Source organism: Ascaphus truei, chromosome 17 (genome assembly GCF_040206685.1).
Source record: "Ascaphus truei isolate aAscTru1 chromosome 17, aAscTru1.hap1, whole genome shotgun sequence".
Classification (NCBI taxonomy): Eukaryota; Metazoa; Chordata; class Amphibia; order Anura; family Ascaphidae; genus Ascaphus; species Ascaphus truei.
In genome coordinates, this window is record NC_134499.1 from 2,832,218 (window position 1) to 2,844,913 (window position 12,696).

Consider the following 12,696-nt stretch of genomic DNA (forward strand, 5'->3'; position numbering starts at 1 on the left):
CCACAATGACAAAAAAATGAGAAAAGAAAATATAGGACCCTTTCAGTGTGAGATGGGCAGTCAGATTATTGGAGATAAGGAAAAAGCAGAGGTATTAAACAAATTCTTTGCCTCTGTGTTTACCAGGGAAGAATCAATTTCAATAGTAGTGCCGCAGGAGGAAGCCACAACCTCCATATTAATGAACAATTGGTTAACTGAGGAAGAAGTTCATAAGCGACTTGAAAAAATTACAGTAAATAAGGCACCTGGCCCCAATGGCATACATCCAAGAGTTCTCAAGGAGTTAAGCTCAGTAATAGCAAAACCATTATATTTAATATTCAAGGACTCCATTTCCACAGGCTCAGTACCACAAGATTGGCGTAAAGCAGATGTGGTGCTATATTTAAAAATGGAGCTAGATCATAACCGGGAAATTACAGACCTGTAAGCCTGACTTCAATAGAGGGGAAGCTACTTGAAGGTTTAATACGGGATAATATTCAGGAATACCTAATGGAAAACAAAATTATTCGTAATAGTCAGCATGGATTTATGAAGGATAGATCATGCCAAACTAACCTTATTTGTTTCTTTGAGGAGGTTAGTAGGAATTTAGACCAGGGTAATGCAGTTGATGTGGTCTACTTAGATTTTGCAAAGGCTTTTGATACGGTTTCACACAAGAGGTTGGTGTACAAAATAAAGAACATTGGACTCAGTAATAATATATGCACCTGGATTGAAAACTGGTTAAAGGACAGACAACAGAGGGTTGTCATAAATGGAACTTTTTCAGGTTGGGCTAAAGTCGTGAGTGGAGTACCTCAGGGATCGGTAATGGGACCCCTGCTTTTTAACTTGTTTATTAATGACCTTGAGATTGGCATTGAGAGCAAAGTCTCCATCTTTGCTGATGGTAAGAGAAGGTAATAGAATCAGAGCAGGATGTAATTTCTCTTCAGAAGGACTTGGAGAGACTGTAAACGTGGGCAGGAAAATGGCAGATGAGATTTAATACAGATAAATGTAAGGTTATGCATTTGGGATGCAAGAATAAAAAAGCGACTTACAAATTAAATGGGGATAAATTGGGGGATCCTTGATGGAGAAGGCGTTAGAAGTGCTTGTAGACAGCAGGCTTAGCAATAGTGCCCAATGTCATGTCAAAGGCAAACAAGATCTTATCTTGCATCAAACAGGCAATGGATGGAAGGGAAGTAAACATAATTATGCCCCTTTACAAAGCATTAGTAAGACCACACCTTGAATATGGAGTACAATTTTGGGCACCAATCCTAAGAAAAGACATTATGGAACTAGAGAGAGTGCAGATTAGAGCCACCAAATTAATACAGGGGATGGACAATCTAATTTATGAGGAGAGGCTAGCTAAATTAGATTTATTTACATTAGAAAACAGGCGTCTAAGAGGGGTTATGATAACCATATACAAATATATTCGGGGACAATACAAGGAGCTTTCAAACGAACTATTCATCCCACGGGCAGTGCAAAGGACTCGGGCCATCCCTTAAGGTTGGAGGAAAGGAGATTTCACCAGCAACAAAGGAAAGGGTTCTTTACAGTAAGGGCAGTTAAAATGTGGGATTCATTACCCATGGAGACTGATGGCAGATACAATAGATTTGTTCAAAAAAAGGTTGGACATCTTTTTAGAAAGGAAAGGTATACAGGGATATACCAAATAAGTATACATGGGAAGGATGTTGATCCAGGGATTAATCCGATTGCCAATTCTTGGAGTCGGGAAGGAATTTATTTTCCCCTTATGAGCTATCATTGGATGATGTGACTCTGGGGTTTTTTGTTTGCCTTCATCTGGATCAATAAGTAAGTATAGATATAGGATAAAGTATCTGTTGTCTAAATTTAGCATAGGTTGTACTTGATGGAGGTACGTCTTTTTTCAACCTCATCTACTATGTAACTATGTAACTATGTAACTGCAGCTAGTAACACTGATAAGTTCATTATTTTGTTGCCGTCTCGTGACGCTGCCCTTTTAAGAAGGACAGAGGAGAGATAACATGACAGCGGTGGCGGCAGGGAAGGGGTCAGACTGGTTTTTCCAGCAGGCCTGCTATCTCCTTGGAGACGTGTGTGTAAGCGGAGGTGTGAGAGATGGAAAACAGACGGTAATAATCAGCCCCCTTTCTGCTGCTGCGCTAATCCCCAGGCTTCTTGCAACCCAGGGACATGCATTTGTGCATGCGTGCTCAGATTTAGGAAGGATAAGCAGGGCCGGACACGCGGGGACGTGCCAGTTACTGACATACAGTACTTATCCATAGAGAGACAGCAGGGCAGAGATATGGCGTGATCTAGTGCAGGGGTTCTCAACTCCAGTCCTCAAGCCCCACCCCCCCCCCCCCCATACACACAGGTCTTCAGGATATCCCTGCTTCAGCACAGATGGCTTAACCATCTGTGCTGAAACTGAGGCATCCTTAAAACCTGACCTGTGTGTGTGGGGGAGGGGGTTTGACGGCCGGAGCTGAGCACCCCTGATTGTCAGTGTAACAGAAGTCAGCGTGCAATCTGTCGTTATCTGATGAATAACGTTACAATATGAGGGGGAGAGGGAGGCAGATTTTGCGATGTGTAAACCGCTTGCGTTGCAGGTCTCTCTGGCAGCAGAGGGGTTAAGAGAGCGCATGGGACAGAGCGACATGGAGGTGTTGGAGTCGTGCACAGAAGGGGGGGGGCACATTTGTGTTCTATTCAAACAGAGAAATGCCCCCTGCAGAGACAGAGCGGGAGGGGCAGGGTGGCGACTGAGGAAGACGGTGGGAGGAGGGTGTGCCAGGCCGCGGTTAGTGACGTGCTGGGATACAAAGACGAGGAGGGAGTGGGAGTGAGACCCTCGCAGCAGAGCTGGTTGGGAGAAGGTTTGAGCGCTGCATTGTCTGAGTCTCACACGCAGGTAACAGGGCCTCGTGTGTGTGCTGCACAGGCACTGACGTGTCACTAAGGTCCTACTCACAGGGACAGGTGCGGCTCCGGCATGCCTGGGTGCTGGGGAGGAGGGGTACGGGGCCTGGCTCAGCTTTCCCCAGGCTGTGCCCTGTCACAATGTGACCCCCCTACCTGTGCCCTGTCACAATGTGCCCCCCCTATCTGTGCCCTGTCACAATGTGACCCCCTTAGCTGTGCCCCGTTTAGTAGAGCTTTGCAGGATTACCATGTAACAGGTGCATTGATACAATAAAGGGAGAGCAGCATAAACATTAAGCAAACGGGGGAACAAATTACTTGCCCACGGAGTTTACAATCCAAGCAGGCCGGCAGCAGCTACTCAGAGTCCTGTTCACGCAGGGGGGGCAGGTGCATAAGGAGGCAGGTGCAGGGGGGGCAGGTGCATAAGGAGGCAGGTGCAGGGGGGGGGCAGGTGCATAAGGAGGCAGGTGCAGGGGGGGCAGGTGCATAAGGAGGCAGGTGCAGGGGGGGCAGGTGCATAAGGAGGCAGGTGCAGGGGGGCAGGTGCATAAGGAGGCAGGTGCAGGGGGGGCAGGTGCATAAGGAGGCAGGTGCAGGGGGGGCAGGTGCATAAGGAGGCAGGGCCGCGTGCTTTCCCGGGCTACAGAAACCCCCACGAGAGCGACACAGGGAGGGATGTGACAGAAGAGGACAGCTCCAGACAGGTCTCAGGAGCAGCGAGAGATGTGAGACGGCCGGGGGGCTGCCTGCTCACCTCGGCTGCGGGGAGGCCTGCTCCTGAAGCGTCTCCCTCTCCCCACCCTCCCGAGTTCCTGCAATAACACAGGAAATCTCCCATCGGCTGCTACACATCCTGCTGCTGCTGCTGCAGGAGATCCTGATATTTACTCCCTGCGCTGCCCCCTCCCCCTGTCTGGCACAAACCCGAAGCCATTCCCCTGAAGCAGGAGCAGGTGTGAGCCACAGTCTCCCTGCTCAGGGAAGCGGCTGCGGGTGTGAGCCACAGTCTCCCTGCTCAGGGAAGCGGCTGCGGGTGTGAGCCACAGTCTCCCTGCTCAGGGAAGCAGGAGCAGGTGTGAGCCACAGTCTCCCTGCTCAGGGAAGCGGCTGCGGGTGTGAGCCACAGTCTCCCTGCTCAGGGAAGCGGCTGCGGGTGTGAGCCACAGTCTCCCTGCTCAGGGAAGCGGCTGCGGGTGTGAGCCACAGTCTCCCTGCTCAGGGAAGCGGCTGCGGGTGTGAGCCACAGTCTCCCTGCTCAGGGAAGCGGCTGCGGGTGTGAGCCACAGTCTCCCTGCTCAGGGAAGCGGCTGCGGGTGTGAGCCACAGTCTCCCTGCTCAGGGAAGCGGCTGCGGGTGTGAGCCACAGTCTCCCTGCTCAGGGAAGCGGCTGCGGGTGTGAGCCACAGTCTCCCTGCTCAGGGAAGCGGCTGCGGGTGTGAGCCACAGTCTCCCTGCTCAGGGAAGCGGCTGCGGGTGTGAGCCACAGTCTCCCTGCTCAGGGAAGCGGCTGCGGGTGTGAGCCACAGTCTCCCTGCTCAGGGAAGCGGCTGCGGGTGTGAGCCACAGTCTCCCTGCTCAGGGAAGCGGCTGCGGGTGTGAGCCACAGTCTCCCTGCTCAGGGAAGCGGCTGCGGGTGTGAGCCACAGTCTCCCTGCTCAGGGAAGCGGCTGCGGGTGTATGACAGGAATGCTCTCACCATTAGCATTCTTCTTCATCCAAACTATGGGCGTCTCTGCTGGACCAATGCAACTGCATATTAACTAAATACATTCATTTGTTTAACCCCTGGAAAGCCGGCCAGTCACCCCACGTTCGCGCCTTCGACACCCTACTTGTCCCCACTTCTCTCCGTAAAGCCCCTTACCCACGCTGGAAGCACGCACGCCTGAACGCCTACCTCTTGCCAAACTCCCCCTTCCACGCACATACAGAGCTGTGAATATAAATCAACAGTCATTCTGCAAAATGTCAGCTGCAGCGTGGTGGTTACATCGTGGGGCACTCCAGGGGTTAATAGGGCCATGCTGCCCCCCCCCCCCCCCTGAGAGCACAAATAGAAGGAAATGAGGTTGTGCCTGCTGCACACACCAGCTGTCACACAGGCAGGGGCCGTGCCCGGCTCGCCGCCCTCCTCACCCCTCCACGCCCTTCCTTCAGGCAGCGTCCTTGCTGTTTAACCAGTCGGGAGTACAAGCCGCCCTTGGTAAACCTGAGGCCTTTTATACTGTGGGCAGCCAGCGCCTTGCCCATACCCCAAACGCTGGAAAAGCCGCAGCCCTAACATATACCTGTCGTCTTGTTACGCAAACTGCCTCCCACGCAGAATAAACTAGTGTGCACCAGTGTGTGCAGGTGTCCCAATGGATGCTGTATCGTGACATAGTCGTCGTAGTAAAAATTGAAAGTGCACCTTTTCAAGGAGGCCTGTCTGCCACACCCCCAACCCCACGGGGACCAGCTGTGTGGCTGAATAAATCTCCACACTGACACCCCCAAACCCACGGGGACCAGCTGTGTGGATGAAGAAATCCCACGCTGACACCCCCAAACCCACAGGGACCAGCTGTGTGGCTGAAAAAATCTCCACACTGACACCCCCAAACCCACAGGGACCAGCTGTGTGGCTGAAGAAATCTCCACACTGACACCCCCAAACCCACAGGGACCAGCTGTGTGGCTGAAGAAATCTCCACACTGACACCCCCAAACCCACAGGGACCAGCTGTGTGGCTGAAGAAATCTCCACACTGACACCCCCAAACCCACAGGGACCAGCTGTGTGGCTGAATAAATCTCCACACTGACACCCCCAAACCCACAGGGACCAGCTGTGTGGCTGAAGAAATCTCCACACTGACACCCCCAAACCCACAGGGACCAGCTGTGTGGCTGGACCAATCTCCACGCTAAAACCTCCAACCCCACGGGGACCAGCTGTTCAGCTGGGCCAACCTCCACGCTGACACCCCCAAACCTTAAATGGGATCAGCTGGGCAGCTGGACCATACTCCATCCTGATGTATACTCCATCCCACAATGAACAGCCATTTTCTGTTTCAACATTGCCCCTTATTCCCTGTAAAGTGTAAGCTCTCCGGAGCAGCGGCCTCATTACTAGAGTGTAAGCTCTCCGGAGCAGGGCCTCATTACTAGAGTGTAAGCTCACCGGGGCAGGGACCTCATTACTAGAGTGTAAGCTCTCCGGAGCAGCGGCCTCATTACTAGAGTGTAAGCTCTCCGGAGCAGCGGCCTCATTACTAGAGTGTAAGCTCTCCGGAGCAGGGCCTCATTACTAGAGTGTAAGCTCCCCGGGGCAGGGACCTCATTACTAGAGTGTAAGCTCTCCGGAGCAGGGCCTCATTACTAGAGTGTAAGCTCCCTGGGGCAGGGACCTCATTACTAGAGTGTAAGCTCTCCGGAGCAGCTGCCTCATTACTAGAGTGTAAGCTCTCCGGAACAGCTGCCTCATTACTAGAGTGTAATCTCTCCGGAGCAGCAGCCTCATTACTAGAGTATAAGCTCTCCGGAGCAGCGGCCTCATTACTAGAGTGTAAGCTCTCCGAAGCAGCGACCTCATTACTAGAGTGTAAGCTCCCCGGAGCAGGGCCTCATTACTAGAGTGTAAGCTCTCCGGAGCAGCGGCCTCATTACTAGAGTGTAAGCTCTCCGGAGCAGGGGCCTCATTACTAGAGTGTAAGCTCTCCGGAGCAGCGGCCTCATTACTAGAGAGTAAGCTCTCCGAAGCAGCGGCCTCATTACTAGAGTGTAAGCTCTCTGGAGCAGGGCCTCATTACCTCTTTTTATCTGTTTGTCCATATTTGTATGTAACTCTGTTTATGTAATGATCAAATCTCTCTGAACCCCCATTGCACCGCGGAAAATGTTGGCGCTTTACAAATATACACGAATAATAATTGTAGTAGATGCATGGGCAGCATCCCAGCAGAGGTGGTGGTGGCAAATACAGTCAGAGAACCCAGGAATAAAGTCTTAAACCTTACGCCCGGACTTCTGGTTTGTAACATACTACGTAAGGATAACCAACGAATGCTATGTGAAAAATCTGTGAAACGTGGACTTCATATTCAAGCAGCCAATCCCCATTTTCTAACGAGGAGCACGAGGTCCGGGGGACCCCCTTGTTCCCCACTTACTGGGAAACGCAGCGCCCTACGTCAGTGTATTTCAATTCCATGCGTCGCGGTAGATTTAAACAGCCATGTTGTTTCCCCTGGAGGGGAGGGTACCGGTGCCAACTCGTGAACCAGGGGTACCCAGCTCTGGAGAGGCCCTGCTTCCCGTGGAGAGGGAGGAAATCGTGTTGGGGAAACTGTTCATTTAAGTCAGGGGTGGGCAACTCTAGTCCTCAAGACCCCGCAACAGGTCAGCTTTTCAGGATATCCCTGTTTCAGCACAGGTGGCTCAATCAGTGGCTCAGTCAAAGACTGTACCACCTGTGCTGAAGCAGGGATATCCTAAGAACCTGACCTGTTGGCGGTCCTTGAGGACTGGAGTTGCCACCTCGTCTTAAGTGTTACATACAATATGTAGAAAGGTCGTGCGATATAATTACAGCCACAAGTAACAATTATCCGGCACCAATCGAACAGATTGGGTAAAAATACGCGGAGGCAGGTTTTTTTGTACGGAGAATTCAAGCCGATCAGCCGCTAATATTTATCCGATTGTATATTAATTATGAAGCCATCATTAGTCAATCAATCAATGGACAAAACAGACACCACTTCAGCTCTAGTTTGAAGGACTAACAAAGTTTCCTCAACAAAAGACATTATATTAAGATTGTAACCCCCCCCCCCCCCAAATGCTTTTGTTTACCATAGAATCGTTTATAAAAAAAAAAAAAACATTTAAAAAAGACTTTCACTTGTCTGTTTGTAAGAGCTCTATTTACCTTCTGAAACAGTGCTAGCAGGGAACTGACCAACACAGAATAATGTCGTTTAGGTATAATTAGGTTTCAATTAGAGTAGGGGGAGAGATCGCACCCCGCACAAACATATCATTATTACTATTATCATCAGTTATTTGTAAAGCGCATGTCATAGCGGTTAACCCCATCCCTGCCAGAGGGGCCTGTAGGTTATAATATTGCTCTGCAATGTGTTGTAGGTGTTAAAGAGAGCAGCGCGTGGGAAGGATGAGTCACAGCGTAACGTCAGGACCAGGCTGCTTCTGCAAGCACAATGCACGTCACGCGGACTCACCTTCCACATTGCCATCTTTCGTTCGCCCTTCCGTCTGTCACACTCTGCCATCTCCGTCACCCCTCCGCCTGTCACCCTCTTCCATCCGTCACCCCTCTGTTATCTCTGTCACCCAGTCAGTTACACTGCCATCTTTCTGTCACCCCTCTGCTGTCCCTCCGTCAGTTACTCTCCCACCCTTCCGTCTGTCACACACTGCCATCTCTCTGTTGCCCTTCTGTCTGTCACCCTCTGCCATCTCTCTGTCACCCCTCCATCAGTCACATTGCCATCTTTGTCACCCCTCCGTCTGTCACCCTCTGCCATCCCTCCGTCAGTTACACTCTCCCACCCCTCAGTCTGTCACACACTGCCATCTCTCTGTCACCCCTCTGTCTGTCACACACTGCCATCTCTCTGTCACCCCTCCGTCTGTCACACACTGCCATCTCTCTGCCACCCCTCAGTCTGTCACACACTGCCATCTCTCTGCCACCTCTCCGTCTGTCACACACTGCCATCTCTCTGTCACCCCTCTGTCTGTCACACACTGCCATCTCTCTGTCACCCCTCCGTCTGTCACACACTGCCATCTCTCTGTCACCCCTCCGTCTGTCACACACTGCCATCTCTCTGGCACCTCTCTGTCTGTCACACACTGCCATCTCTCTGCCACCCCTCAGTCTGTCACACACTGCCATCTCTCTGTCTGTCACACACTGCCATCTCTCTGTCACCCCTCCGTCTGTCACACACTGCCATCTCTCTGTCACCCCTCCGTCTGTCACACACTGCCATCTCTCTGTCACCCCTCTGTCTGTCACACACTGCCATCTCTCTGTCACCCCTCCGTCTGTCACACACTGTCATCTCTCTGTCACCCCTCTGTCTGTCACACACTGCCATCTCTCTGTCACCCCTCCGTCAGTTACACTCTCCCACCCTTCAGTCTGTCACACACTGCCATCTCTCTGTCACCCCTCAGTCTGTCACACACTGCCATCTCTCTGGCACCTCTCCGTCTGTCACACACTGCCATCTCTCTGTCACCCCTCTGTCTGTCACACACTGCCATCTCTCTGTCACCCCTCCGTCTGTCACACACTGCCATCCCTCCGTCAGTTACACTCTCCCACCCCTCAGTCTGTCACACACTGCCATCTCTCTGTCACCCCTCCGTCAGTGTCACACTGCCATCTCTCTGGCACCTCTCCGTCTGTCACACACTGCCATCTCTCTGTCACCCCTCCGTCTGTCACACACTGCCATCTCTCTGGCACCTCTCCGTCTGTCACACACTGCCATCTCTCTGTCACCCCTCTGTCTGTCACACACTGCCATCTCTCTGGCACCCCTCCGTCTGTCACACACTGCCATCTCTCTGGCACCCCTCCGTCTGTCACATTCTGTTATCTCTGTCAATCCCCAGAATTGCCTGTCCCCTCTCTGTCCCTTTCCCTATGCATCTCTCAGGGAGTGTACGAAGTGAGTCACCGCCTGCTCCTGCACGCACAATGCACGTCAGACAGTCACTTTAAACACCTTGATTGCAAAGGGGCCTGAAAGGCATCGCAAGACAATGAACTGGAAGACAGCTGCTACCTTTATACACAGCCATGTTCCACTGATAAGTGCCATCTGTTGCTCTAAGCAATGTCACGGCTAATTAAATCTCTCTGACATACATAGAATAAGTCACACACATCAAGCCACCTACTGCCCTATTTAGATTGTAAGCTCTTTGGAACACTTGTCCCATAAATGCACACACTTTGTCTTCTGGACGGCGGTTAAAGTGCAAAGCCACTAAGGGGGGCACAGACTGTTCTTAAAACCTAAATGGTGACTTATTTTACAAAGATTGGAGACACTGCATGCTCATTTGCATGTCATTACCCAGAATTCCTGGCTGCAGTGGAAGTAGTGTATGCTAAAAGATAATGGGGAAAGGCAGGTTGCAGACCTCTCTGAGAAGTTAATGTGCTCACACGGGGGATTTGTATTTACTGCACAAAGATAAAATGTTTACCAAAAAAGAAAAAAGAAAAAAGAGATTCCTCTGTCCACCCCCCCCCCCGTCTGTGGGGCACTGTCCCTCCACCCCCTGTCTGTGGGGCACTGTCCCCCCACCCCCTGTCTGTGGGGCACTGTCCCCCCACCCCCTGTCTGTGGGGCACTGTCCCCCCACCCCCTGTCTGTGGGGCACTGTCCCCCCACCCCCTGTCTGTGGGGCACTGTCCCCCCACCCCCTGTCTGTGGGGCACTGTCCCCCCACCCCCTGTCTGTGGGGCACTGTCCCCCCACCCCCTGTCTGTGGGGCACTGTCCCCCCACCCCCTGTCTGTGGGGCACTGTCCCCCCACCCCCTGTCTGTGGGGCACTGTCCCCCCACCCCCTGTCTGTGGGGCACTGTCCCCCCCCCCGTCTGTGGGGCACTGTCCCCCCACCCCCTGTCTGTGGGCCACTGTCCCCCCCCCCCCCTCTGTCTGTGGGCCACTGTCCCGTCCCCCCCCCTCTGTCTGTGGGCCACTGCCCCCCCCCCCCTGTCTGTGGGGCACTGTCCCCCCACCCCCTGTCTGTGGGGCACTGTCCCCCCACCCCCTGTCTGTGGGGCACTGTCCCCCCACCCCCTGTCTGTGGGGCACTGTCCCCCCACCCCCTGTCTGTGGGGCACTGTCCCCCCACCCCCTGTCTGTGGGGCACTGTCCCCCCACCCCCTGTCTGTGGGGCACTGTCCCCCCACCCCCTGTCTGTGGGGCAGTCACCAGTCTGTGTCCCCCCTTCATGTCTCTCATAAAAGATAACCCCACTATTGCATGTCTCTTGCTGTCACCTGCATCCGTGCAGTCTCTCCCTCTCAGTGCCTGTCCGTGCAGTCTCTCCCCCTCTCAGTGCCTGTCCGTGCAGTCTCTCCCCCTCTCAGTGCCTGTCCGTGCAGTCTCTCCCTCTCAGTGCCTGTCCGTGCAGTCTCTCCCTCTCTCAGTGCCTGTCCGTGCAGTCTCTCCCTCTCTCAGTACCTGTCCGTGCAGTCTCTCCCTCTCAGTGCCTGTCCGTGCAGTCTCTCCCTCTCTCAGTGCCTGTCCGTGCAGTCTCTCCCTCTCAGTGCCTGTCCGTGCAGTCTCTCCCCCTCAGTGCCTGTTCGTGCAGTCTCTCCCCCTCTCAGTGCCTGTCCGTGCAGTCTCTCCCTCTCTCAGTGCCTGTCCGTGCAGTCTCTCCCTCTCTCAGTACCTGTCCGTGCAGTCTCTCCCTCTCAGTGCCTGTCCGTGCAGTCTCTCCCTCTCTCTGTGCCTGTCCGTGCAGTCTCTCCCTCTCAGTGCCTGTCCGTGCAGTCTCTCCCCCTCAGTGCCTGTTCGTGCAGTCTCTCCCCCTCTCAGTGCCTGTCCGTGCAGTCTCTCCCCCTCTCAGTGCCTGTTCGTGCAGTCTCTCCCTCTCTGTGCCTGTCCATGCAGTCTCTCCCTCTCTCAGTACCTGTATCCGTGCAGTCTCTCCCTCTCTCAGTACCTATCCGGGCAGTCTCACCCCCTGGATGTCTCTCTCCGAGCGCTGCAACCTCCTCACTCTCCCAGTCACCGTCCAGTGCGTCATCACTGCGCATGCGCGAGACAGCTTTGTACCACAGAGTAACACGCACTGCGCATGCACCAATTCTGGCAATACTTTCTGCTCACACTGCGCATGCGCGGCACAAAGCATCATGGGAAATGTAGTTTATATACAACTTTTATTACCTTGGATACCTACATCAAACTTGAATTTCCCCCTGGCCTGATGTCTAAGAGGTTTCCACACATCACCATCCGAAGGTTAAAGCCAAGATATCAAATTATAAAGTTGAAATGATGCAGATTGATATCAGAAAAGGCGCACATAATCTGTCTGCCCCTTGTCTGTTTATAAATCACATTCAACTTAAATTCCTAAATTCCGGGTGCGTGCGGAAGGGGACGCGCGTCGCGCCAGAAAATCAGCTGAAATTGATTTCTTGGCGGGACAGGCCAGTCACGTGAGCGGTTCGCTCAATGAGGGCGAACCAGCTCCGTCACGCCCCTGGGCACGCCTCCCACGGCGTGGTACGTCTCCACAGGCTTCCCCACGGGTGACATCACGGCGCACGCCTCCACATGGCGAAGGCACCATGGCCCCAGCTGTGTCCCCCATGCCGCTGACCGCGCTCATGCTTGAGTGGTGACGTCACTAAATCTCCAAGCATGAGCGTTCGGCTGTCCTGCAACTTTTTCGGTAAGCGCGAGCAGGGGGAGGAGGCATGGCCGAGCAGTGACTGCCACGGATTGTCTGAGGCTGCCATGTGTGAGGGAGAGGACTTGCCACGGGACGCCCCGCGTGCGCAGAGGGAGAGGACTTGCCACTGGACGCCCCCCGTGCGCAGAGGGAGAGGACTTGTCACTGGACGCCCCCCGTGCGCAGAGGGAGAGGACTTGCCACTGGACGCCCCCCGTGCGCAGAGGGAGAGGACTTGCCACTGGACGCGCCGCGTAACGGACGCTGTGCATGATAAATAATTGTTGTAGGATGCTGTGTGCGCGCAG

At 53.5% G+C, this 12,696-nt stretch overlaps 1 protein-coding gene across 5 annotated transcripts in view; it reads right to left on the reverse strand.

Annotated features, from left to right (window-relative positions):
- Positions 1–11,762, reverse strand: part of SGSM3 (small G protein signaling modulator 3) — a 56,270-nt gene extending 44,508 nt beyond the window's left edge. For 2 of the 5 annotated variants that reach the window (XM_075573724.1, XM_075573728.1), the window contains exon 1: positions 11,618–11,752. The gene's annotated coding sequence lies outside the window, so the exon portion shown is untranslated. Of the gene's footprint in view, positions 1–8,171; positions 8,820–11,617 lie in introns of those variants that run through there. The other 3 variants (XM_075573725.1, XM_075573726.1, XM_075573727.1) reach the window with 3 other exon arrangements.
- Between the last annotated feature and the right edge of the window lie 934 nt (positions 11,763–12,696).